At 36.3% G+C, this 27,759-nt stretch overlaps 1 long non-coding RNA gene across 1 annotated transcript in view; it reads left to right on the top strand.

Annotated features, from left to right (window-relative positions):
- Nucleotides 1-26,967, top strand: part of LOC127467475 (uncharacterized) — a 30,002-nt gene extending 3,035 nt beyond the window's left edge. Inside the window, exons 2-3 of the long non-coding RNA XR_007903144.1 lie at nt 3,200-3,327; nt 26,852-26,967. This is a non-coding gene — a long non-coding RNA (uncharacterized LOC127467475). The remainder of the gene's footprint in view (nt 1-3,199; nt 3,328-26,851) is intronic.
- The last annotated feature ends 792 nt before the right edge of the window (nt 26,968-27,759 follow it).

Consider the following 27,759-nt stretch of genomic DNA (forward strand, 5'->3'; position numbering starts at 1 on the left):
AATAAAGGTACTTTAGGTACTGAGAACTATATAAAATCAGAGTACTTGATATTTTAAGCCTCATTTTGATAAGGATGGCTTGAGAACAAGAAGTTTATATCAATTATAGTGTTAATCATCCTAGTGGATCATAAAAAAATTCAGAGCAGACAAGGTTTCATGGAACCATTCAACCAGTAAAAAATTCTACATCATGCATTCAAGAATTAAGCATTTCTGTTGTCATATCCCAAGCAGTGGTTTCTGCTGCATCCAACTCCTTTGTTTCCCTCCTATATTTTCAGTAGAAATTTTATATGTGTAATGTAGAATAGGCAACAGCAGGACAAATATCTCATTGTTACCTATTTTTTTCATGCTCCCTGTGGTGATGAAAGGTGTAGCCATGAGCATCTCCCTCCTTCCAGCTCAAACAGATGAAGTGTTTTGTACCTGGAATAAACCATAATTTTTTGACACCATTAAGTAAAAAAGTACTTGGTTTAAGGACTGCCAAGTAAACAACCATTTGACCCTTCATAGGCTTTTTTGTTCAGAAGAAATACAATTTGGAAGTGTGTGTCAACCTTGTGATAATCTTATTTAAAAGACTGTTGAAATCCAAAAGAAAGAGGGTAACTCAGTTAGTGTGGGAATTCTTACTCCTTTATTTCACCTTTTGTTCAATTATGATATCTTCCACTGTCCTTGCCCACTGTCCTCCTGGGTTAGCTGACCTTGAGTAGCTGTTCCTCTTTCCTCCTCAGTTAACAAGGACACATTTTTTAACACAAAATTGCTGAAATAGAAGAACAGGCTCTGGTTTGCATAGTTCGAAGTTTGTTGTTGTTCAGCTGTACTTTCTGCTGTGAGTGCTTGCATTCTGAAAAAGACTACCTCACAAGAGTATAATGTTTTCTTTCCTATTGGCATTAGACTAAGTTGTTTATGCCTAGTTACAAAGTTCAGCCGAATTGTGATAATATCATATTCCTCCTACTCTTACATTGATGGGTTTCTCACATCTTCTATCTGAATGTTGTAACTACACATAGATAGAGCTGGTGGAGTTGCTCTGCTTTTAATCAAGGAACATAATTACTTAGGAATAACATGCATTTTTTGTTTCCTTTTTTTTTGAGGAAAAAGGAAATTTTCTACATTATTTATATTGTTCTTTCTTTGTGGATGAAAGCAGAAATGATCAGAGAATAACTGTTCAGAGAAATATTTCGGTAAGATTATTTGGTACAAAGAAGTTAAAAGATGCTACAGGGTTGTTCCATGTTTTAATGGACCCTCATGTATAGGTGATACAGAGAGGTAGAATGGGTTTACCTCTCCTGTGTATGGCGGTCATGCATGCTTTAGTCAGGCCATGTGATTATAATTTTAACTTGTTTCTTTATCTAATCTCTTGGTAATAGGTTCAGTAATTGATTTACAGTAAGAAATATAATTAGTTCTGATAATAGCTTTTATTGTTGTGTTATGTGTCTCTTCTTTTTATTCAGTAATACTCGTATAAATAGAAATATTCTTGAATATAAAGCCTGAGTTTTATTTTCTAAATATTTGTTAATAGAGGGAAGATCAGTTATTTAAAGCATTTGATCTTTCGACCTTGTGACACCTTACCACATCACTGTAATTATATAAGGCCAATAGTCAATGAACAGGTTGGAAAGCTTTTAGTAATTGAGATACTCTTTTACCTCTGTTTTACTACAGTATTTTAGTATCTTATTAGTCTAATATTCATTATTGCTCTTTTATACAGATTCATGTTGTTTTCATGCTGTCACTTGTATAGTTGTTTTTGATGGAACAAAACTGAAAGTGATATATTTTTAAAAATCAGTACATATTCTGGGGGGTACATTTCAATGCTAATTTCAAGACAGGCCATGGTTTAACTGAAAAGACTGAGAACAGAATATGCCCCCAAATGACCAGCAGGAAGGTATGATTGACTGGAACCACTCACTCATAGCTACATCCTGTGAACAGCCCCCTTGCAGAAAGAATTTATCTCCTGAAGGAAGCCAGTAGAATCTAATTTCAGTACCACAGATCCTTCAGGGATTGTAGGACAGCAAGGATCAGATAAGTCATCTCACTCCCAGAGCTGTCCATCCTCCCCTCAATTTATAATTAAAAGAACCTTCCAGCACCAAAATTACACATTACACTTTCCAGGTTTCAGACAAGTGATTTTGAACTGAGAGAATTGTTGAAAGTAGTTTCATTTCCTCCCTCACTTCCAATATTAATCAGTCTTTGAAGAGGAGCAAGTCCAAATCCCATTCTCAAAAAATATTTTACCATTGATTTTAGCTTTCCTGTCATCATGATACTTAGCTTTGAAAGTGTTGTCTCTTCCAGTATTTCGTGTCATCATAGGAACCTTATTCTCTCCTGTTTTATAGTTTTTAAAATCTTAAAACTTCTAGAGCTGTAATATTTTTTTTTAATGCAAAGTCTGCGAGCTCTGAAATGGTGAACTTCAGGACACTTTTGTGGAAATCTCTTATCTCTTCTGAAGTAAAAGGGACTGGTATGTCCTTATAATTACTCTTGTGGATATCTTTTTAATAGCCTTGGAGACAGACACAAACAATTATTAGGAAAGAGATGAAGAATATCATACTAATAATGAAGCTTATAAATACATAGAACTCATTAATTGGTAATTAATTTGAGAGATAAGCACAACTTAATTGATTTTACTTTAAGCAAGGAGTTTGTGCAGGTGTTTACTTAGGAGGAGATTGTGAGAAATCCTGCTATGTGAGTCTGTGTCAGTAATTCGCTTCTTGTCCTTGGATCTACACTAGAGATGATTTAGTAGGGTTTCTTTGCCCCCCTTTTCTTACCAAGGTAGGGAAAATACATTGGCCTATTTCATTCAACTGAAGAGTAAGATCTCTTCCCTAATTCTGAACATTTCTAAGGAACAAGAAAACTATTTTTAATCACACACTATTTATACTGTGATCTTGAACTTAGTAATATAATTTAAAGGCAACTGTCAAGTTTAATTTGGTCTCAACTATAAACCTGTAAAACCACACTTTTGTAAGCTTTTTTTGACTCACCCAAACACACACAATTCTCCACACAATTCCACAAACTCCACACAATTCTGACAGCTGTTTCTAAAATAGAAGCTTAAAGATGACTGCCTGATTTTCATATTTTCATTCTATTTTATTTTCAGGTAAAAGGTGTTAAAGTCTTCCTGATGTAAGCCAAATAGAGGGTTACGACTACTCCATTCTGGGATAAATTTGCTGTGAGATGGGAGAGTACTGTCACAAGGCAAAAAAAGTCTGTCAGGCTGGTTTGGTAAGTCTCAAGTTTATTCCATTTGTTTAGAAAGGAGAAAGGAATAAAGGTCAGATACAAGGAAGGACTTGAAACAAAGAAACAAACAAACCTTAAAAAAACTGGAAAGAATAAAAGAAAACTTAGAGCATTTGTGGCATTATGTCAGAGCAGTAAGTTGGCTGATTCCCTGCCATGTGCAGAGGATATTTTGGTAGAAAGTCTGTCACGTTGCCTGCCTTCCCTCTGTCACTGAGCTGGGTAAAAATGTTTGCTGTTGGTATCTGGTCTGTGCAAATCCAGTACTAATGATGGAGGAATTACAGCTTTTAAGTATTCAGCAGCTTCATAGGCTGACATGTGTCTGTGTAATGTACTGTAGACATGTAAATCAGTGTCATTAATTACAATGGAAAACTTCAAAAACCTGCCAGTTGTTAGTTTTTCCAAAACAAAAGTGTGCATACAAAGAATATTCTCTGAGAAGCCATTGTGTGATATGAAAAATAATCAAACCTCACTAGGCAAGCTGCCAGCTGTGAGCTGTTTCTAGTATGAATTCAACATGTCGATAACATTAAAATGTACACAATTTTGCCAGCAAAGTGCAACAGGGCACTCTATTTTTTGTGGGGTACTAAAAAAGAAAAAAAGGTTAGCGTGTGCTTTGCAACATCAAATTGTGTAATGGTAGTAGCAGTTTGGCTATATACAGTTATTTTTGGGAAACTGTATTAGGTGAAAAGTCTCTGAATGTAACCTTGGTGGATGAATTAGTTTATTATGACAATTATTATTCAAGGTATGAATTAACCATTTTGGAAGTAGGGAAGATAAGACTGGATTCTCAGTTTCCTTATGTTTTCTGTAGCTTTTTCCCCCAAACAAATAAAAATCTGTTAGATAATGTCTGTGCTTGCTGCTGGTATCAGTGGCCTTAAGAAATGGAAGCAACTACATAATCCAAATGTTACTTCTCTGTGAAATGCATGTAGTATAATACTTCAGGTGGGATTGAATTACCTGGTAACATCTTGGCTTTTATACTTGCAAAGAATTTGTCAAAGTGGAAGAAAAGGCAGGTTTCAAGAGGCAGTTTCTAGCAAAACCCACCCATTCCATGTCCTGGAATGCAAGCACAGGTTCAGTGGCTGGGTGATCACTGGCAGAGCTGAAATTCCTTCTCAAAGTTTTGCCAGCAATTCAAATAGAAATTTGCAGCTGCAGCAGAGCCTACTATTGCTTTAGGAATTTGTTCCCCTAAAAATGTTTGTGGTCTGTGTGAGGCTTTCTTTTAGGTATGAGAATATTCTCTTAAATGTTCTTCAAAGTAGTACTGGCCAAATACCTTTGTATTTCAATTGCCACAGTAAGTATACTTGAGTACTCTCACAATAATTGCCTTCTGCAAGCTCATCTCCTCTTTTTTTCCTCACCATATATTGAACAGATGGCCTTGAGTTTTATGTAGGTGATTAATTAAACTGCGCATAACAGGGGTATTTTTTGCATGCATAAATTCCTCTCAACAGGGTTTTAAATTCTTTTGGCAACCAATCTGCTCTGAGGGGAATGGAGGAAGAATATTTTTATCTTTTTTCCACTTTTCTTGCAAGCATATGCAATATGTGTGTTAAATAAACGTATGTTGATGTTGTGCCAGTTGTTAGGAAAGGCTTAGATTTTAATTCTGCTGGCTAGTAAAACTTAACAAGGGTATCAGTGAACTTAAAATGTTAAATTCTGGTGCTACAAGTATAAGAGAGTTTTGTAGATGCACTCTAAGAATTGGCAACCTGTGTGGGAGAGGTCAGGCATTGCTCTGTCTGAAAAGGTCTGTTTGGAGCCTTTAATAAGGCTCTTTCATTTCCCTTTACCATGATTGTTTTTCATGGTTATATTAGCAAGAGCAGGATGTGTATTACAGAGGGACTGAAGGTAACATAATAAACAGTTGCTTCAAATTCTAATTACATTTACCTCTTTGGTATTTATGCAGCTTTTATAAGTGAGTAGTCTACTGAATAAGTTTGTTGGCAAGAACATTCATGCAGCTGGCAAATGCAAGGCAATATTTTGAAAATTTCAAGAACACATTTCATAAACACCTCCTTGAATAAAGGCATTCCTTTTCTGTCATCACTCAGCAAAATATTTGAATCTGAACACTTAAGGTTATGAGTTAAAATGCACGTCAGTGTCACCATGTTCAGGAATATTAATCTGCAGGTTCCGGGGAGGATTTCAGGTCTCCAGGAGCTTCTGTGTTGCATCTTGTCAAAGCAAGTTTGGTTTTAAATGTTGAATATGTAAAAAAAAAAAATGAATTATATGTGACCTGTAAGTATAGAAATAACTGACCAAGTCCTTTCCGCTAATGAAAAAAAAAAAAAAACTTAAAAAAGCTTTGTCTCAAATCTGCTGATGTGCTCTGCTGGACAATCTCCCAAAAGTTTGGGATAATAATTACAGGTGAATTAAATTATATAGTCAGTGGTTGCTGTAGCAGTTACAGCAGTAGAATTCCATGCATGCCTTGGAAATCCAGTATGAAGGGAGTGTGTGTCTGTATGCCTGTGGGTTTGTGTTTGTGTGTACAGATATGCTAAAAGACTTCTTGCTGTGTGTTTCTTCCTTTTTTTTTTTTTTAACTGTGGGAAGAAAGGGTAAAGGGAAGCTTATCTTCCCGGGAAAGGAAGGTTTGTACAAAAAGGGGATTGATTCTCATCACAGATAGGTGGTTAAGGATAACCACATATCTTGAAAAAAACTACTGCTCTATTCTCTTGCTTTACTGCACATCTATTAATAGACAGTCTGATACCTAACTATGAAGAGATATACCTAAGAAGAATGAAATCTTTTGAGGTTAATCTGTTGTAATCCCTTGGCTGACACCTTTGCCAGCTGCTTCTTCAAAGTTTTTAGATTCCTCAGGCAGTCTTCACACGACCTGTTTCCTTTTCCACTGATAACACTCAAGAAAGAACTTAGATCTTGTCAGAAGGCAAAAATATTCGAGTCTCTTCATATTCCAGATATATTTGGGGGATGTTATGATGCCTGGGAATGACAGCAGAGAGAGAACCTTGTGGGGTAGGATTGCAGGAAGGCATTTCACTGCTCATTGAAGAATGAGGCGCGTACAGACCTTCTTAAAAACTTTAACTCTCTCTCCCTTCAATATTAAGTTATTCAACTAAATAAAAAGCCTTGTTTCTCATACTGGCCTTTCAGTTTGTGGAAGAAACTTTCTTCATTTCTCATTTTCTCTATCCCTACCTCACTGTTGTTGCCCCCTCATACAGGGGAGTATAGTCCTCGCTGTGGGTGACCTGTCATGCTGATCTCTGAGCAGTATCTGGCTCCACAAATACATTGTGCCACAGTGGTCTCTTGCCCTCTTGATCCCTTCGGCTGTAACATGCAACAAGGATCAGAGCTGAGCGCACTGATTAGTTCTTAATCATATGAGAAGCCCCACTGAACTGAATTGCTGCCACTCACTGTGACTCATGCACTATCACTTACACACCCGAAATTAAAAGGCTTCTAAAAGCCTTGGCTTGATATGTCTCAGTGTGTAACTCAGCACTTTGAAGAAGCTGCAAGTATATTTTTTTTTCTGTTCAAAGGGGAAGAATAATGCATGGGGTTGCTTTTTTCCTTCTGCTTATTAGCCTTTACTTCTGATGGCTTTTACTGATGTTTGTATATAAAAGCTGATTAGGCCAGTTTTCCACTGGAGCATTAACACCTGGGGTCTGTATGTTGTCACAAGGAGTGGCACACTTGGGATGAATTGTGTACAGTGTAAGAGGCTGGTGAAGCAGCAGAGAAATGGTTAATGCCTTTTGGCCTCTGTTGCAGTGCAGCTGGCCCAAATCAGCTCAGAACATTTGTAGTACAGAAATTGCTACAGCTCAAATCACCACACTTGTGAGAAAAGGAGCAGGGTGGCCTTTTTCCTAGACGGGTGGGTTAAGATGACCAGCTTTAACTGAATGCCTGATCTAAGTGGAACACTCTTGTTTAATAAAAACCTCCTTTTATCTTACTGGTATTGGCAGAGCAGCCCATTTGTCTCAATTTCCTTTACACAACAGTTCTTAAGCCAATAGCTTGAAAGCTGCAAATTCTGCTGTACCTCAGCAAAATCATATAACTGGGGCTCATTCAGGTTTCTACTCAAGGTGACTAATTTTTTGTTTTGTCTCTTCCTGGCATTAGAGTAGAAGTACATTAATAGCACTGAGATTTTCACACCTTGAAAACAGAAAAGCTTTCTGTTTTAAGGACAAATGCATAACCTCCCTCAAGGCTACTTGCTGTGCTGTGGCACAAGAGATATTTTCATCTGACACTCATATTTGGTTACAGCAGGTGAATCTCAGATCCATTCACAGGCCACTGAGTCATTTTATAACCATGGAAGGTAATGTGCTCATACATAGTTCTGCACATCAAGGAAAGTGCAATTTCTGTCAATACACAGGTTCCAGCATGATGGGACTGATTCTGCAGAAGATGCCTTTGAGTTGAAAGAATATTTCCTGACAGAAAGAGAACATGAGATATGCAGAATGTACAATTCTTTGTACAATTTCCTACTTTTTCTAGTGGAGACTTTTCTGAAATCAAACCCTCTTTTTTTTTTCTTTTTTTTTTTTTATTTTTCCTGAGGGAATAAAACTGGGACTAAAGCTACAGGTACTGTCAGCATTTACTTTCTCCTCCAATCACTAAAGTAAAAAAACTTATGAAACTTCTTAAAAGGTTTCAGAATTTCTGCACAAAAACTTGTAATTCAGAAACTGTTACTGAGTACTTATTACCTCTGTGAATAAATTACATCCTGCACTCAGTGAGTTCCTCAGGCTTGAAATGGGCTGCATGGTTGCTCTGCTTCCCATCAAACAGAGAAGGCTGAAGTATCAGGTACCAGTGAAATATGCTCTGGATTTCTGCCCCAGTACAGCTTTTCAAAGGTATGAAAAATTCCTGGGACAAACTCAGCCCTGGATATATCTAGACTTAAGCCCATTGCAGATTTTTGCCAGGGCTTGCTGCTGGTTTTTTTATCGATCTAATTATAAGGTTTTGATTATCTTATTGATTCAGTGCAGCCGGTTTCTGCCACAGCTGAATTTGACTTTGTGACTTCAGATGGAGACAGTTGAACACAGTTCTCTCAAGCTTGGCCAGGAGGTGATTCCCCTTTGATGTTGCCACAAAGGTCCCAGTTTGATTATGCAATGAATCAATGCACAGACTGCACACAAAATGAAGTCAAGACAAGGTTGTGTAAACTTTACTAGATAACCAAGTCTGACATAGCACTTTGCCACCAGCTATCAAAAAAAACTGCCTTGGATAAGAGATCAGCTCAGATATCAACTTTTAAAAGGTGTGGGAATTTAAACCCTATGCATGAAATATTTGAGGTCAATTATGTGTGTTTTTTCAAGGAAAGGGGAGCTTTGTCTTGTGTTGCTCTTTCCCTGGTATTTTTTATTTTAAGTAGGTTATCAAAGCAATGTCTACATTCTTTGTCTCTGGATTTTTTTAAATCTTGTTAAATTCCTAATTTTATTGAGCATTTACAACTCACCATTGGGATTAAAACACTTAAATACAAATGGACACCTACTAATGATAGTAAAGCCTGAAACATAGATTCATAGATTGCTGCTATTTATTGGCATTTTACAGACAAAATAATTCCCAGCAAATTAATTTAGGTCACATATTGAAGGAAAGAGTGGAGACAAAGGAAGGACAGGCAGTCTATTGTACAAGTCAAATTGGCTGACACTGGTGTGTTCAGGAAAACTCAAGTTTTATCAACCTATTATTGCAAGTGGTATTTTGCATGCCCTTCATTTTGCAGCCACAAATAATACAAAAATATGGACTAGACTTCTGGCCAGTCTAAATGGAAGAGTAATAGTTCATGCAGGATTGATTGCTGGCCTGCGTTGATACAAGAAAAGGTGAAATACTGAGTTTATGGTAATAAACTAGCATAGCCAAGGGGTTATTTTGTATACATTTATGAGGATTATTACTTTGACCTGTGTCAATGGCAAACTCTTAAATATTTCTCCACCTTAACACAAATCTGCCAATTCTTGAGTTCAGCTGAAAGGATCAAGATGCTTATTATGGCATTACTGTCACTCTCCGAATTCATATCTCCTCCTTCTCCCTCCTTCTCCTGATATTAAAGCAGTACTGGGCAGATTTGTTATGCCAGACTTGCCCACCCCATTCCCTAAGGGAAGATCTGCATGAACAGTTAAGACACTCAAATGAAGCTACAAGTTTCTCTGATGAAACAGGAAAGAGGAAAACTCTTCAAACTTGTAATCATAGTGCCAAATCCCACTTGGATATAGAGAAGATATGTATCCTGAACTAGTGGTTCAGGAATGCTTTTCTGTGGAGAATTTTGTTTATAAACGTGAAAACCACAATCTCTGTGTTTGGTACTTTAAAAAATAGAGGCAAATTCTGCATTTAATTTTACTTCACAAGAAATTGTTATAGGTTTTTTAGTGGATCTAGTGTTTGGTCACAAAACTGGTTTGGAGGGATGTGGAGTACACTCTTTTATAGTGACTTCTTCCCACACTCAAAGATGGGTAAAAATAAAAGTAACTCTGAAATACATTTATCTCGAGTCCTCTACAAACTCACTAGAAGGGGTAATGATTCAGAAAGATGAGTGAAGGAGCTGATGCAATAGTAAATGTGTTGTTCCAAGCCTTTGCTTTGCATGACTATGGAATTTCAACATGGACACCTGAGTGCCCTCAAAGAGTCACCCATGCTCATCTCTTTGGTTTTCTCAGGATCTGTGGGGTTTTTTTTTTCTATTTTTTCTAGCCTATGTATATATTGAGTATTTTTAATGTACTGAGAGAATGGAAATGCATTTTGAAGATTTTACTGAAGATCCTCAGTGTTTATTCACAGTACAAATTTCCCTGATGGTCTGAAGGAAATTGAGAATTCCCTGTGCCTCTAAAGGGGCAGGGAGAATTTGGAGTTGGGGATTGCTGTTCTGTATTGCTGTTGGCAAGCCTGTTAGAAATTTTTGTTATAAATTTTCCAACTCTTGTTTGGCTGTGATCCAGGATCCATTGCTCTTCATCACAGGGAGTAGTCTTTCCATTACCTTCTACCAGTAGTTGATAAGGCTTTTTTAGACATAAGAATAACTGTGCCTCCTTCCAGCAGCTATTACTGGTGTGATAATCCATAGCTACAAAATTCCAGCTTTGGAAAGGCGTCACCACATGAATGAGCTTAATTGAAATTTCAGAGAATCTTACTTGAGATTTCAGAGATTCCCAGAAGAAAATAATCTACCTTCTTTTTTTTTTTTCTTTTTTTTTATCTTATCTGTGCCACCTATTACATTTTTCAGTGAGTGTTTAGGTTAAATTTTATTCAAAAAATTAGATCTTTCACAGCTAAACTTGAATTGATTGAAATTTTTATGGTTACCAACAGAGATCACCGAGCTCTGTTATTGTGTGATCTGTAAATGAAGGAACCCTGTCAAGGGCATAATTATCTGTCTTCTTTAATGAAACAGCACAAACACAACTGCTAAAAAATAACTGTATGGAGAACCAGTAGAGTTTGTATTACTGTTCTGATGGCTTCATGTGAAACAGTTTTCCAGTGTCATTAACACACTGAGAGACAACAATGGTTATTCTTTTAAAGTCAGGAATTTGCATAGTTTTTCTTGAATAGCTTAGGCTGTGCATACTATCCATACAGTGGTAGTGCACAGCAGAGTTAATGAAGCTGTTAGCATGATCTGTCATGCTGGAAAATATCCTGAAAATAATTAGGAAGTGACTGTGAATATTTAGAGAAGGTGCATATTAGATATGCTGAATTCTCTTGTAGAAGATAAAAGTTCACATTTAAAAATGTTCAATGACCTCTAGAACTGCTGTACTTAAGTCAGAAATAAGGACTTCATGAAGTCTGTTATGCTCCCAGTGTCATCCTTGTGGAATAAAAGGTATGAGGTTCTATGATACACTGCTTATCAGGTGCATACAGTATTTCTGAAAAAAAAAAAAAAAAAAGAAAACAAACCAAAAAGCAAACACAAATTTTATATTGTTATAAGAGAGCTGTCAGCATATTTGCCCAAGTAGATTTGGTGGGTGCACATCTATTAACTTTTGCATTTTTTTACCCTGTGTGTAAATTAAATACTGGGCGGGGGGGGGAAGACTAAAGCCCCGTTTAGGTGGGCAGTATGTGCATCAGCTAATGGGGATATGTAGGTTAAACTGAAAACTGAAAAAATAATAAGAAGGGAAATTAAGGTTGGTGCAGGAATAACAAATTTTAATAATGTGTCTTTAGAATATTGGTTCCATTAACGATGACAAATTGCAAGAGGTGTTTTCATTATCTACGAGTTCACATTACCTTATCTCAGTCTGATGGAGAAAAGAAGCAAACTGGTGAATATCATTACATCTTTACATTGTTTTGCATCTAATCATAGAGGAAATTTGTAGTTAACTTGCTACATGCATCTCAGGATTGTTTACCTTAAGTTTCTAAGGGAATACATGAAGATTTCATAAAGCTATTTAATGTGGGTACTTGGGAGTAAAGAATTAATTAAACCATTTCCTATTAGAAGGCAGATATTAAAAAATGCATTGTAGGATTAAGCTTTTCCATATAGTGAAACAGAGTTTAAATTCACTAAAAGAATTGCTGGCTTTCCAGAATGAAATTAAATGCAAACCAGAGTGAAATTCTTGAGGACTGTGAAACTTAGCACTATGGGGTCAATATTTTATGTTTTAAATAATTTTAAGGTAATTTACTGTAAAACAGAATTAAAAAAATTCATCTTGGAGGAGGCATTCCATTATCAAAATGTTCTTCCTTATTCAGAAGTCTAACTTTGTTTGATTTGGACTAAGTGGGTAAAAGGCCTCAGAACAGTGCAGTGCCTGAATGTTGAATGACAACTATAAATAAAAAATCCTGAAGTGTTAATATCCAAATCCTTTATGCTTCTAATGCTGTTCCAAGGAGAGTTTATTCAATGCAAACAGATAATTCATGATCAATGAATTAGTCACAGGATAAACATGTGACATTGGACAAAATTAATTAAAAATGAGCAAAAGTTATTTTGTGCAGCATCCTGCAGATACGGTAAAGAGAAATACACAGGAAATTCAATAGAATTGAATAGTTTCATGTTATTCACTTACACCTGCTTTTTAAAAAAAAAAAAAAAACAGCAAAAGAACACCTCAATAGCCTGTACTATAAACAGATATACTGAAGTTCCAGACCCTCCAAACTGGAATTTGTGAAGCTTAATTTGCCTTAACTTGCCTTGAACTGCCTGGGGTGTTGTTTTGGCTTGCCAGCCAGGAGGATATGACTAATTTGTTTTACTCCTCACAGAATCAAGGCTCATAAAGTTTGGAAGCTGCCTGTGGGGCTTGTCTAGTCCAACCCCCTGCTCAAGCAGGGTCAGCTGGAGCAGGTTGCTGAGGACAATGTCCAGTCAAGTTTTCAATATCTCCAAGGACTGAAACCCCACAGTCTGTCTGGGCAACATGCTCCAATGTTTCACCACCCTTACAGTAAAAACAAATTTTGGTTACATTGAAATGGAATTTCATGTATTTCATTTGGTTTCCATTGTCTCTTATCCATTCACTGGATACCTCTGAGAAGAGTCTGTCTCTGGCTCTTTATTCTTCTCATTAGATATTTATGTACATTGATAAGATCCCCTAGTGAGCCTTCTCTTCTGTAGGCTGAGCTTTTTCCTCCCAAGGTGCAGGACTTTGCATTTCCCTTTGCTTATCTTAGTGTGGTATAGCCATGATTTTTACACAGATAATAGCAATAAGTAGTTATTCTGTTAGACTGAAATATTTATGATTGTATCATAAAGATATAGTGTGGAGGAATGCAGTCCTGGTATTACAGCCAATTCCTTTCAAGTAGGTATATAGGATGCAGTGGAAAGGAGTCCAGACATGAGATGTTAGGAAAAGGGAAATGTAGTGGCACTGTAGTTAGTAATGGCCAATTATAGAATTATAGGCATGGAACTGAGTACAATGAGTTTTAGGACAACAACGAAAGCAAAGGTGACCATCCAACATATGTAAAGAATGTCTTTTATAGTACATTTGGATGTAATGTCACCCTGCACACCAACGAAGAAAGATCGAGGTGTAAATATGTGTTAACATATATCCAGACACGACCCCAAGCCCATCCTAGAATGGGGAGGAGGTAGAAATCATCAACATCAGACTCCTCCCAGAGAAGGAGACTCAGAATACTGAGGAGTCACTGTACACCTCCCACCCCATACATCAGAGAGATAATTTAATAGCAGTGAAGGAAGAAGAAGAATAATAAAAACTTTCCCTCATATTCTCTCATTTTCTGTTTTTGTAATAATTAGATGTGAATTAATAATAGTTCATTGTTTAAGCTATTAACGTTTCAGGTGTAGTAGCAGCAAATTCTTGACTTAACTATGAGGTGTGTTTTTAGGCCACAACAAGATTTTGAGTGTAGCGCCTCCCTATGATCCTTCTTTTTATATAAAGGTCTCTGTTGACCCAAACCACTGTCCAGAAACCTGAAGGGTGGTTCAAGCCCAGATCTACTTTTGTTTCTGCTTGAAAGAGAAAAATCTGTTCCTGTTTTCATATGCCTCCTAACCCTAACTCAATTCCGGAAGTGTGTAGTGTCACTTGTGTCTGAGTGGGAAGATGCAAGTCCTCTGATAAAATTCCCTCTGCTACTCTGTCTGCCAGATTAACTCTGCCTTGGCACGTAGGAACTCAAATGCTTTGCTCTTCCTCTGCTTATTCAGGCTTGGTGGAGATTACACAGTGTTTGCATGTTTCTAAAATCCATTCCAGAACAAAACTGTCTCATTGCACCCTTAACTCTTTTCTCTCCCCCTCTGACAAAGGTCTGATTCTTACGTAGTTCCTCATCAAGGAACACCATTAGATGAGAAGTGAGATGAGAAATCACTTAACATACTAAATGCATTCATTCTTTCAAGTCTCTGTAAATATTGTCCCAGTGTAAGCATCTGTTTAACCACTACCTGGGTCCAGGTAACTTAGGCTCTTATAAATAGTATCAATTTAATGCATTTACTTTCAGTGTCATTTAATACCAAGCAATTACCATAGTAACTGTCGCACAAATGCTGAGGAAGGAAGGAATTAGTGAATAATGTTGTTTGATTGTACTCAGGTTTTACCAGAAAAGGGCTGTATATGCCACAAAGTTCTCAGTGTGCTTTGGAAAAATGGCTCTGAAGAGCTTTATTAAATATTTACTCCTTATGAAATAATACTACATTACATATCTTACCAAAATGTTTAAAACCCCCTGAGATAATGGATGTTAAATGAAAAAAAATTGAAAACTAAATTAATTGAAGAACAAAGGCTAATAATACAAAAGGATAAACAAGAAGTTTGAAGTTTTTGTAAACTGATGTCCTGTTTTTAAATTAAAATTGATGAGAGTGACAGATACTGTAAATAGTGTAATTTCTACTACATTTTTCTTCCCTTCCCCCCTCTGTTAAATTCTGACCTCAGCTAAATTTTGGCTCTGAGCCATCTGGAATAAGATTGTCCCTATTGTTTTGTATGCAAGGCCTGATTATGACAGACTTAGAGGTCGAACAGCAGATATCAGAGCAGATTTGGAAATATCATCCCACACAATATAAATGATTAGAATAAAAATATCGAATACCATCCTTGTACTCATACACCAGGCAAATCTTTTCCTCTGATGTTCTGCTTACTACAGAACATTTCACTGCAGTCTGCTTTTTCAGAAACAAAGCCACAGAAGTGGGATCCCTAAAGAAAGATGCTATATGAATTAAAAAACCTCAGTGCTGTTTCCATCCAGATGAAGGAAAAAATGGTGGCATCTTTAATATCTAAGAATATGAAAGTATAAGGAAATTTATAGGGAGAATCAGGGAGGATACCACTGGTTTTGAAGGCATATGAGGCACAAATATATGTAATATATATGTATATACATATATATGTAATATATCACAGTGTAATAAATGATGATAGAGAAACTGGATAGGAAAAACACAAAAATTAAAATATTTCAACTCAAACTGAACAGTAAACATATGCTATATGCTGAGATAATAAAGAATATAATTCCAAAATGGGAAATAAAATACAGAAAATACACAATTATATTAAAAAGAGTAAAGACTCGTTTCTTTAGGGATAACACAAGATAAACACAGCAACTGAATTCTATCAGAGGGTATCCATTCCATGTAGTGAAATATATTATGCAAAGGCTTTTGACCTTTAAGAAAATATGTTGATGATTTTCCTCTGCATACAGAGAAATGTCAGCATAGGTGTAAATAAATGTCATTAACTTTGTTTTTGTATTCATAGTATATCCACAAGGACCAAGATGTGCTGGTATTCAGACACCTGAATGGAGAGCATTTGAACCTCTCATTAACCCTCTTAGTTCACTTGACTGCTCAGGCTGTCTCAGGGATGTCAGTGTTTCACTTCACCAAGGATATGTGCTCTCATCAGGTCTATAAAAAATTAGGATGCTCTTATAACTAAAACTCCACACATCACAATATATTCATACCATGTTTTGAAGAACTGCTATCTCAGGGATCTCAAAAAGTCCAGTGTCAATTTTCTGTTTCCTTAACTGAATTTTTTTGTAGGTTTTATGGTTTTACCCCAACCAGCAAGAAAGCCCCACGTAGCTGTGGGGCTCACGCTCTGCCAGTGGGAAGGGGGAGAGAAAAAGAAGGGTAAAAGTGAGAAAGCTCATGGGTTGAGTTAAAGACAGTTTAATAGGCAAAGTAAAAACTGCTAACCAAAGCAAAACAAGGAATTAATTTCCCACTTCCCATGGGCAGACAGGTGTTCAGCAGGGGTCCATCAGCTGTAATGGTGACTTGGGAAGACAAATGCCATAACTCTGAATGTCCCCCCCCCTTCCCTCTTCTTCCTCTGCTTTTATATGCCCAGCATGATGCCATATGGTGTGGGATATCCCTTTGATCACTTGGGCTCACCTGTCCTGGCTGTGTCCTCTCCCAGCTTCTTGTGCCCCCTCCCAACCCACTGGTTGGTGGAGTGAGAAGCAGAAAAGGGCCTTGATGTGCTGTGCAAGCCCTGCTCAGCAATAACAAAAACATCCCCCATTTATCCACACTGTTTGCAGAAAATCCAGAACATATTCCCATCCCAGCTACTGGGAAGAAAATTACCCTGGCCAAAACCAGCACAGTATGAAAATTAGAAAACTTAGAAGCAAAATTGTTTGCTTCTGTATAGGAGTGAGTGTATCCTTCACCCTTTTAGAAGATGCATTTTCAGGCCAAAACCTCTTGTTTAAATGTGTCATGTTTCAGAATATGGCCCTATTCTAAGCAGTGCCATAGAGTTACTATAAAGCAGTTCCTCTCCATCAGCTGAAGACCTGGGGCATTTCCATGATCCACATTTCTATCTGTTCTCTAGTTGCTTTCACCAAAGGGAGGAGGGAAATTTAGTGTGCTTAAGATTCTGAGAAGAGAAAGTAATAGTAGTTTGTTAAGAAAGCTGAGGGGCAGTCTGTCTTGCTGTTTCACATTTGATCCAAGCAGGGCAGTCATACTTTATTTCAAGAATCTGCTATATATTTTCCCCTATATATTTTCACCATTTTAAAGTTTGGAGATATGATCCATTTAATTATTCAGTGATACACTATAGTCAAGTATCACAAGAATATTTCCTCCCTCCTGAAACAAAGTGAATGGTATGCGACTTTTCAACATTTAAAAATGCATTTTTGTTCCTTAAACACAGGAGTGTTTCTCAGAATAAATGCTACTTGCTTTAATAGTAACAAAGAGAAGAAATAAATGCCTGTGGGCAAGTTGGGTTTCATCAGTATTTTCATACAATTTAACGATGATTGATCGCACAAATTGCTGGGAATTGCAGGCACTCAGCATATTTAAAAAATAGGTCACTTGTATAGATGTAGGAGCCAAATTTGAGCATCCAAGCTGAAGAAAAATTCACGAGAGTGCTTAATTACATCTTGCATACCCTACTCTGGAAAGCTGGATGCTCAGAGGGTAATGCCTACCTCTTTTCTGGATCTTTGATTTCAGCAGCAGTACAGAGATCAGTAAGTAAAGTCATAAAAGTGTCTGCAGCACTGAATCCAGCATAGAAATCCCCTAAAGTACATCAGGTTGCACCAGGGCTCATAACTCTGTTACATCTCAGTAACTTTCAGCAGGCTGCCTTGACATCCTACAGGGTCACATTACAAAGCTGCTTGAATAGCCCACAAGTTTTTTGGGAGAATTCTGCTGGGATTTTTTTTTTCTTTGATAGCTAATTGACACATTTTTTGCTTTACAATTTAGAGATTAATTAGAAACTCGATGGAAGACTTTATAATAGCTACTTTGTAGCCATTTATAAACTGTAATATCTTTCAATGTATGATTCAATGTGAATTTAGGTTTTAAATGTGCTACGAGAAAATGTTTTCCTAATTTTCAGACATTAATAGCCCAACCATTGACTCTACATCAAGAGCATCTTCTGCTGTGAACGTGATGGCTCTGGAAATATGCATTTTACCTTAGCTCTCCACTTAGGTCCCAAAGCCTACACAATTTTGGAGAAGATGAAAACAATCAAAATACACTGTCCAGGGGTATTTTTTCTTCCAGGGCTCTAACGGAGCACAAGTCTTATAAGGGATGACTGAGGAAGCTGGGGGTGTTTAGCCTGGAGAAAAGGAGGCTCAGGGGAGACTTTGTTTTTCTCTACAACTCCCTGAAAGGAGGCTATACCAGGTGAACCCTCTTCTCCTGGGTTACAAGTGACAGGACAAGAGAAAATGGCCTCAAGTGGTGCCAGAGGAGGTTTAGGTTTGTATTGGGAAAATATTTCTTCACTGAATGGGTGGTCAGGCATTAGAACAGGCTGTCCAAGGAACTGGTGGAACCAAAACATGTGACTGCAGCTATTGGGGACCTGGTTTAATTGTGGACTTGGCAGTACTGGGTCAACAGTTGGACTTGATGATCTTGGAGGTCTTTTCCAAGTTTAACAATTCTATGTTTCGATGAAAATCACTGGAGAGTGTGATGTAGGAATAATAGATGTTTCTTGGAGCATGAGGAGGTTGAGGTGGGAAGAACGAGAAGTTGATTAAGCTTTACAGGATAATCTGTCACATGTACACATGTGCTCATAAATGTGTATGTCCATATGTTCACTCATACACATGTGGGTGAAACACATATATGCGCAGAACCACTCAAAAATGCATCAGTAATTTGCTGATCTTTCTGAACTGCTGCATTTTAATGAATACTGTTTCAAATACGCTTAATTTTTAAGTGTACAGTACTTCCTATGACTTGTAGAAAAGGTTCAGTAATATATCACTTTCTTCTAGGGGCATAAGAATTTGGTCTTTATTATATTGTTCTGAAGGCAATTATTTTTGTTGGCTTGAAAGTCTAGTTTAGGAATACTTTGTTTAGTGACATTGACAATGGCTCTGCCAACTTGTATAGCAAACCTGGTTTTGGAAATAACTTAAGATGGATTTTTTAGAGTTTAAATTATGAAATAAATCCTTAAAGGTTTTTAGAGTTCGGATTTGGATAAATGTCAGAAAGCCAAGCTTAGGTGAAATCTTCAGTTTACAACCAAGCTGCAAACTGCATGCTTGAAGAAAACTGTAGAGAAATCACTTTAATGAATGCTGTGTGACTATCCATGCAGAGCAGACTGGAGCAGTAAAGTTCAGTGCTGTGCTCCCTCAGTACTCTGATTCAGAGAATTTTGTGTACACAGTGGAAAAATTTTAAGAAAGGAGTAACCTTCAAGATTTATGAGAATATTACATTCTACCCTTCCTTTCAGTCTTCAGAGTTCAAAGGTGCTGCTGCAGAACATGACAAATCAATCTGCAGGTTAGAAATAATCCCCAAGTGTTCAGTGGAACTGAACTCCCGTGCAGCTCTCACCAGTGATAACAGAGTTTGATGGGGGCAGATCCTCTGTGACTGTGTGTCCTGCATGGAGGAGCATGTTCTGCCTGGGTTACAGAACTGCATTGGGCTCGTGTGCTCCTACAGGAGAGATGCTGCCAGTGACAGACTTTAATTTTGAGCTTGTTCAGATTTATGTAAGGTATTTGTCTGTTAAAAAAAAAAAAAAAAAACCAAAACAAACCAAAACAAAAACAAACTCAGTTCATCAAAATCAAAACCTTTCTCAAGAAAAGGTCAGCTTTAACAAATATTCTCCCTTTAGGAAAAGGTATCCAAAAGTATAGAAACTGCTCATGTTACTTATAGCAGCCTTAAAATAAGTAGGAAATAATTACCTCCTCAGAATTTAATGAATGTGAAAGAAAAATTAGTGAATGTGTAATAAATGGGTACATTTTAGAATTGAGTGTTTTCCTATTAGACACAGAATTTTGTTTCATTTTTGGTTCTTGTTAGTGTCACGTTTTTGCTATTCTCCGTTGTACATGGCTCATTTTATCAAGACCACACTTCAAGAAATTATTTCACAGAGACTCATGAGTGAGAGAGGGGAAATCAGGCTGACACAGGACTCTCAAGGAGTTTGATGGATGTCAGCTACAAGATCAAAACACTGCTTTGAACGATCTTTCTGTTTTCATTATCTGTTACACTTTGGAACTTAGGAACAGGATCAAAAAAGATAGAAGAAGGAAGGATCTGGGGTTTTTTTGGGGGGGATGGAACTTTTTAATAAAAATAACATTGACAAAAACTCTCTAAAGGGACCACCCAGGTATTATTTGATGTGCAGCCAAACCAACATTTCTGGCTCTTGGAGACCCTTAGATTTGATTCTCTCCAAAGCATTTAATGTTATTCTACAGCTGTCTGAGAGTAAAAGGGCTATAAGGATTGCAAAGTGCAGACAGGATTGTGTAACAGTGAAATTTGCTGATTAGAAAACACTTTTTCACACTGAGAATAATGGGATATTATGTACCTTCAAGATATCAAAATAGAAATTCTGACAGCTGAGTGCCAGATGTAATTTTGTAAGAATAGGCTCAAATGGAATGAAGTTCTCCTGTAAGTCATGCTTGTACAACTGGATAAATGCTCTTGATAGCTTGATTTTTATTTGTTTTGCACTAGAGAGGAAAAAGGACATTTAAAGAATTTTCATATTTATTGTATGAGGGTTTTTATCCTCAAAACTGTTTATTCTGCCACTGCAGACCTGCTCACTCTAGCATAAATTTGTGAAAAGAAACAGTTTGGAAAGCCAATGCAATATTAGATAATTATTGAAAACTTAAAATAACAGATTTAATAGGAGAACTTTTCCTTCAAATACTGACTTGTTTTGACTTGGTAAATACCATTTAATTACAAATAAAATGCATGTTCCCACACATTAGCTGTTAATTATGGTTAATAAAGTAGACACAAAAGTAATTACCTTCAACAAGGAGAGGTTGTCAGAGACAAAAATAATCATATATTTCCATGTAACAGGGTGCATTCTGTATTAATCTTCTTTCACTACCTACTACTTGTAAATAAATGATCAATGATTTCCATGCAAGGAAAGACTAACTCCATATCTCTCCCCTGTAAAAGAGGATTTGTTTGGATATAAATTCACTAAACAGAAAAATTAAGAAGGTAAATGATGCATAGAGCCAAATTAAAATGAACTGTGGGAAAATCATTAAAAATTAATGTACCTTAAATTTCATTCTAAGTTATTTATCACTCATGGTAGTTTTATTTATTTTATTTATTCAGTCAAGCAAACAAATGAACATGCTTTGTTTTAACTTAAATGACACAATAATGTAAAAGAGGCAGCACTCAAACGTGCTCTGTTATTGGGAGTTGGTATCAAGGATATCAAGATACTAGAACAAAACCTTGGAATTCAGGACAGGGCAATTGAGTGCAAATTGCAGTCTGGATATGCAGTGTCACTTTGATTGACTTGCTTTGTTTTTGTTTGCTGTACCTTAGAATTTTATTAGCAAATGCAAGATTGAAGTAGCAGATTTTGTTAAGGAAAGCAGCTATATTAGATGGGTTTTGCTATCCGAGACTGATATTCAGAAGCTCTGCTTGCTTTGATTAAAAGTTTCAACGTTTCAGTGGATAAATCCTCTGCATTAGAGGTGCAATACTAACAAATGGAATCTTGACACTTGAAATATGTTAGTCTTCTTTCCACCTAGGAGAGCAAGGGCTTTTTCTTGCCAGGTCATGCAGCTCAGCTAAGCTGAAGAGTAGGAGCTGTGCAGAGAAAGCATAATTATCAACATGGCACAACAGGAGTGGAAACCAGTGCTGATGTCCATAACTGGAATTAAAGAGGAAGTGCCAGTGACACCATACACCCAATACCTTGAAATAAGTTGTTGGCATTGTCATGGCATTCCTACTGCACTTGTGTATTTTAGAAATAACAAAAGAATGAAGGGAGCATTTACCATTTAATCACATCTCAGAGGAAGGTCTAAAGTTACCTCTTTATATGTGGCCTGAAAGAAGGGTGGGATTGAGGTCATATACCTCAGAATTGATAAGAATTCTTCAGTCATTTCAATCCTGAGGGGAAAAAGGAATTTGCTGAAGATGCCAGGCCCCCAAAGCCCATATTTTCACCTCTCTCCCCTCTGCTGCTCTGGTTTATCCCCATTCCAGTCCACTCATCCAACCGTATTTTGTACCTGAAGTTAAGATTAGGATTCCAAAGTGGAATTGTTGCTAAATAAGGAGAGGCCCTGAAATGAGACACAGATTTTCAAAAGCACTTGACAACCTTTGTTTCCCACCCACCCCCCTGAAAATTACTGCTCAGTGAAGACAAGCAAAGGGGAAGTGCCAAGCAATTGTCTTCAACTGCCTTGATTTCTTCCCTTTGGAAATTTCAGAAATCATAAAATTCCAAAGTTTTTCAACAAGTAAGTGGGGTAGATTTTCAACTTTTGGATACTTGTTAAAAAAACAACTACCCCAAAACCTAAGCAGTAAGCACACTTGCTTAAATATTACTTGAAATGAGGATGATGGTTAAGGCAGAGCCATTTACATAGAAACAACAGCTCTGTAATTTTAGCCTCTCTGTTGTCTAAGTGCTTTCTAGATACTTAGAATGTGTTTTAGCTATCATTTAATTAATTAGATTAAAATAATTTAGACTACAGGCTCATAACAGAAGTTTTACATCCCAAGCTCTCTTGATGCACCTTTTATATTTAAGGACCTAACCTGTGCGTTGTTTTTGATCCCTGAAACACTTTTAGTAATTAAAAAGTGTGTCTCTTATGCCATCTGAGGAGATGATTGGATTTTCAAATGCTATATGAATGCTAACAACAGTGCACACACATTCAAATATTTATTACAAAACTCAGAATTATAACCACCTGCATCAGTTCTTTTTTTGTTTAGAGTATATTTACAAATGATTTTTTAAATGTATTCAAGGAGCTTTGAGTAAAATGCTATATTTTGGGAACGTTACAGATATATGAGCCTGAAGACCATGATAAAATGGCCATATCCTGCTATAGATAGGTTTAAACAATTCTAATTCCAGAAACATTATTTATGTGGTATCCTCTTAGGTATTTGTCTTATTTGCAACCAAAATTTGTGAATGTTTCAAATCTTTTTTCTTAATTTCTCTATGTACACTCAATCTTGATAATACTTTGTTTCTTCCTGATAAAGTCTGGGTATTTAATAAGGTACCAGGAGCTTGTTATTTGAAATAAAAAGTTTCTGGGTTTCAGATATTTAGGAGACAGTGTTGGAAGTGGGCACTGATTTTTAATGCTCATGTCTGGCAGGAATATCTTCCTTCTTTGGCATTATTGACCACTTCTTTCCTCATGGAGAGGAAGGAAAGACTCCTCAACAACTTCACATTTGAAACTGGAGTTGTGCTTTGCAAGGAGAACAGGATCACTGATAGATTTTTTGTTGTCTCACTGATAGTTTCTGATAGTTTCATAGAGTTGTATAGCGGTTGGAAAAAACTCTGAACATCCAAACACCCACTGAAATTCTGGGTGACTCTGAACTTTGGTCAGATTTTTTGACAAGTTAAAATTTGAAAATCAACACAAAAGGAAACTTGAAAACTTAGTTGGACAATCTGTTTCAGTGTTTATGTGTCCTCATGGTGATTTTTTTCCCCCCCTACTATATTATTGGAATTTCCTGTGTTGGAATGTCTGTTTGTGGCTCATGGATCTTGCAATATGAATGTTAAAGAAAATTCTGTCTGTTTATTTTGAATAAAGGTTGTCTTGCTACTTGGCAAAGTGAGAAAATTTCATTTAAAAATTAATTCTACATTATTCTAAGACAAGAATGGGAAGAAACACAGTAGTGTGATGTCATAGCTACTTTTGACAGATATTTGAACTTTCCATTATCCTGCAAGTCCATTCATGTGTCTTCAGTGGTAGAAAAACAATGCCTGTATCAAAATGCAGACCAGATGGTACTTCTCATCTGAATCACTTATATGTAAGTTTTAGTAATGAAACCTCTTGGCAAGAGATTCGCTGTGCTACAGGTAGTGTTTATGTGGGTTTTCTTATTTTATTGATTTTATTCTTCATGTAAATATGCCTAATGAGGGGTAAAACATGGCAGTTCTTTAACAGCTGTCTCACTGGGTCATTCAGACCAACCTGTATTGGTTGGTTTTGTGGTTGTGGCAGAATGAACACTTTTATTTGTCCATCTGTCCAATCCTGACTATTTTACTCCTGCAGATTTACTCTGTGACCTTTGAGTGTACTGGGAAAAATAAGTGCCCACTGTGGGCTGATGTGCCTTGCTGGTCTTGAAACACTGTGCTCTCAGATGTGAAAGTATTATCACAGTCACCAAGCTTTTATGAATGTTGATGTGGTGTACACAATGTGTGATACTCCTCAGAAAAACAGGAGATCCTTTGTGAAGTATTTACACTTGGGTTATTCTTTCCCAAGTCTACAGAAGTTAAAGAGATTCATTGAGTTCATTCATATTGACTCCTCCAGGGAATGATAATAAAAAAGTTGGGTTTTCTGTATCAGAGAACAGGGAAAGTCATCAGACATTACTTTAATTACAGATGTTGATGCAGTGCCATCAGATGAGATTCCTCTGACACCAGTTTTCTTTCGTTCATTAGCTTAAATACATGTAAAACATACAATCTAGTGGAAATTTAAAATACTTTCCTCTTTGGTGATCAAAACAGTACTAACTGATGTCTTTCTACAACACCAAATGTTTTTGTGCTTCAGTTTTATCAGGGCTTTTACAGTTTTTGTTTTGGAGCTTCCCAGCCTATCACATTCCCTCAGCTACATTTTTGCTTTCTAACCCTGGAAGGCTGTTTTAACTCCTAGGGAAGGTGTTTCCTGTCCCTACTTGCTACTCTTAACATTGTATTTCACTATCATATCTGTTATCTAATTCTCTGTTTCACTTCACACACTTCATTAAGAAATGCAATGAAAGAGTAAAGACCTTTCTAAGTTGAACCCCAGTTGTACTTTTTTATTGAAACTGAGAAGTTGGAAAGACTGATCGTAGACGGAAGTATGATGACAGTCAGCATATCACATGGAAATACTTTTAAAATATTTTAGTTAAATAGTATCAGCTGTCATTTAGATGGTTACTTGTACCCAAATTTTGCACCTGCAGGAAAATAAGTAAAATGGTAATAATTCTCTTTTAAATTTCGAAATAAAGCAGAAAATTATTAAGATAGTTATAAAGAAAACAAATGTTTTGAATCCATTACATTTTCAAACCAAACACTTTCTTTTTTCAAGGTCAGAAGAGATGCTTTTGCAATGCAGTAGAAAGGAGTAGAGCCTTTTTATCTCTGCTTATATCATTCTTCTTCTTTAAAGATATAAGTTATTCACTACTGCTTCCAATGTCTCATATCACTTAGGAAATATGGGGTTTACATTGCTCTAATGTAAGGCAACAATTATTTTTTCCCTGTAGCTCTGCTCAATTTGTCATAAAGGCTTATCCACCACAGTGTGCAGTAATTTTTAATTAAAATATAATTTATTTCAAAAAATATTTTAAAATTTTAATTAGTTTAAATGTAAATTATTTTAATTAAAAATAATATAATTTTAATTAAAAATAATTAAAACCACAGAGATTTTGTTGTTTGCTTTGGCATTTCTTTTTCTCTCTTTAGCCAGTGTTTAAGTTTTTTATTCAAGGTTATTTTTCAAGTAAGTGCATAATTTTTTTATTTTTTTTTCCATATCCTTACCCGTTTTTTCTAAAATAAGTGAATAGACAACATATTCTTGGGTATTAGGTGTGTATTTTGCTAATTTCATCTTGAAAAATCACTTTCTGAGAAGCAGGTAAAGAAGTGTGTAGTAATTCTTTTCAAGTCTTGCTCTGTTTGTAAAAGCTGTTGTTAAATCAGTGAGAGAGGATGAAGAATTGAACATGTGAGGATCCTTTTTTTCATTAAGAATCCTCATTTACACTAACAAATCACACTTGAGAGGTGAACAGGTTTTGTAGGACATTTTATTAATCCAGAGTGGGTTCTAATTTTTAATTATACATTATTATAATTTATTATTATTATTATTATTATTATTATTATTATTATTATTATTATTATTATTATTATTATTATTGTGGTTCTAATACCTAACTTCGTGGAAACCATGGTAATTATGATTATGATCTTTAAGGTCCCTTCCAACCCAAATCATTCTATGACTCTGTGTCAACATCACAGAGAGAATTGCAGGAGTGTATTCATTGATTGCAGGCCATCCAACTTCAGAGTTACCTTAGTACCTTAAAACAGTTGTCAGGTTTTGTAAATAGATGTTATTTCTCATTAATAGTTATAAGTAGGGGTAGTTTTGGACCAACCTGTGGCATGAACAAGTATTTACTTCCAAAAGGAGGGAGCTAACTTGTGAAAAAAGCCTGAATGAGACGCCCTTCTTCCCTGTGCAGGAACCTTTTCTTGTCACACCTAATCTAATCATATATCCACTATTTCTTAGTTTGTTTTGCTCTAGTATTTAATTTAAATGATTGGCAGACTTTAAAGCTTTCCAAGTTGGTTTTCTAGGCACTTTGTATTATGATAACGTTAATTTTTGAAATGTAACTTACTGCTGCCATTCTCTCACGCTTTTATCCTCAAAAATTGTATTGCTCTCTCCTCTTTTGTGACCACCTTTTCTAACCCGTTTTGTGTTCATTTGCCTGATGTCTTACATTATGTGGCCCCCTGCTGTCTTGTAACACATGCAAAATAATCACTACAAAATGTGCAGTAACCGTTTATAGCAATCAACAGAGAATCAGTGTGTGTATTTTTGCCCTGAGATGTCCACATTGTTTTTCTTCTAGTTTGTTTTGTGAGGGAACTTCCTCAAAACACATATACATTTATTGATTCCACTGCCAAGGTTGGGCATGAGATGATGACTAATCAAGCCTAAATAAGGAAAATGGTTTTAAGTGGCTAAGAGGAGAGTTAAGAAGGTCAAGCAGGCAGAAAACCAGTTGTAGGGTAAGTGTAAGTGTCTTTGCTGTTAATTAGAACCAGTATTTTGGTTTTCTGCTCTGCTATGGCTTGTGTAAGGGCAACCCTCACCAGAGTAATTTGACTGATATTCTCACTGGCCTTTACTGCAGTAATAAATGTTCAGTTGTGTGAGATGCTGAGGTAAGTCATTTACTCTCCTTTGCCTACACAGCACTGTATCAGCTAAGGATGATACTTAGCCAAACATTAGCAGCTTGATTACCTCCTTACAGGGATTAACTTTATGCTACATTGGAAAGGTTTTACATTTTTCCTTTGTATTTGAGAGCCAATGGTAAAATCAGAAGACTCTTAAGCACGGTGCTTCTCTCAATTTTTTCTGCACATAAGAACATCATTTCTGTTAGCACATCACTGCCCTTCATTTTTCCCTACTGAGGAAGTAAAACTACCCTTTTCAAGTACATTTACCCTCTGATTCAACTTTACTAAATTAGATCACCATGTTAAGTAAAGCAGTTCAATAATAAACTTTTACAAATAGGTCAACTTTTAATTTATTTTTCTGCAGGCATGAATAGGAGTTACAAATGACACTAGACCTGGAACACCAATAGTCTGCACCTACTGAAAATAATTAAAAAGTTTAACAGATATTAGTTATATGCATAAAATTGACAAGAACAATACAAATGGAGTGTTAAACTCATAGTTTAGTACTACATTGCATTGAGAGGGTTAAAAAAGATATATACATATAGATATAGAT

The sequence above is a fragment of the Manacus candei genome, unplaced genomic scaffold (genome assembly GCF_025592945.1).
Source record: "Manacus candei isolate 608988 ecotype Guabito, Panama unplaced genomic scaffold, ASM2559294v1 h1tg000014l, whole genome shotgun sequence".
Lineage (NCBI taxonomy): Eukaryota > Metazoa > Chordata > Aves > Passeriformes > Pipridae > Manacus > Manacus candei.